Raw genomic sequence first — 1,109 nt, forward strand, 5'->3', positions numbered from 1 at the left:
TAATCCCCATGAACTGCACTTTATAAGTAACCTTTTGGGAAAATAAGCAACTTAAACAGCTGGAGACATACACTGTTACAAGGTATTGCTTGGCATTACAGCAGTCCAGATAAAAAACATTCTTGAAGTGAGAATGTTATTGAGAGACTTAAACTGGAAACTCAGAATCAAAAAAAGCTACGTTTGTAGTGACTGGCTTGTGGGGGGGGATTCATGTTCCAAATATTGAAAACTTGATGGTATTATCCATGACAAGGCTGAAAGAGGACATGACGAGTGGGACTTCACCGTGGTATTCACACACATAGGTCTACTCATTCCTTTCAGCAAATGAGACTATTTTAGAAATATGTCACGGAAGTTTCCAACAGACATAAAAATAAAAAAAAATATTGTGATTGAGGACAAATATGATAGGGAATAAGGTCTCTTTGACTTCTAAATATGTACACAGTAATTCACTACAAATGTGGCTCAGTAGGCGGAAAGGAACATTCACAGTGTGCTGATAACGTAAGGCCTTTCTGCAGAAATGCAGTAAAAATCAGCTGTTTCTAAGGCATGTTATCAAAAGGGGTTCTTCATCCATCTCGGCAAAATATAGAATCTTCATTTATTCATTCATTTTTTGATGTGTTTCATCATTCCAGTTCCACATAGAATCTTTTTTTTTCCCTACTGTACAGAAATTGTTTTTGATGCAAGGGGTCATGTGCAGGACATTTTTCTGTGCCTTTAAATGCAAATACTTGACTTTTAATCCAAAGTAACAGGTAGTTGTTTTACAGGTTTGTATAGATAGATATCCTGGAGTCAATTATGTAATAACTTTCTAAATTTCTACCATGCTTACATATAAAAGGATATTTGTTGCTTTGAACCATACTTGCTTATAGTGTGTCGTGGTTTAACCTCAGTCGGCAACTAAGCACCACGCAGCCGCTCGCTCAGTCCCCCCCTCCCCCGGTGGGATGGGGGAGAGAATTGGAAAAGCACAAGTGAGAAAAACTCGTGGGTTGAGATAAAAACAGTTTAATAATTGAAATAAAATGATAATAATAATAATATAATAATAATAATAATAATACACAAAGCAAGTGATGCACAGT

The sequence above is a fragment of the Pygoscelis adeliae genome, unplaced genomic scaffold, assembly GCF_000699105.1.
Source record: "Pygoscelis adeliae isolate BGI_AS28 unplaced genomic scaffold, ASM69910v1 Scaffold85, whole genome shotgun sequence".
In the NCBI taxonomy this organism is placed as follows: Eukaryota; Metazoa; Chordata; class Aves; order Sphenisciformes; family Spheniscidae; genus Pygoscelis; species Pygoscelis adeliae.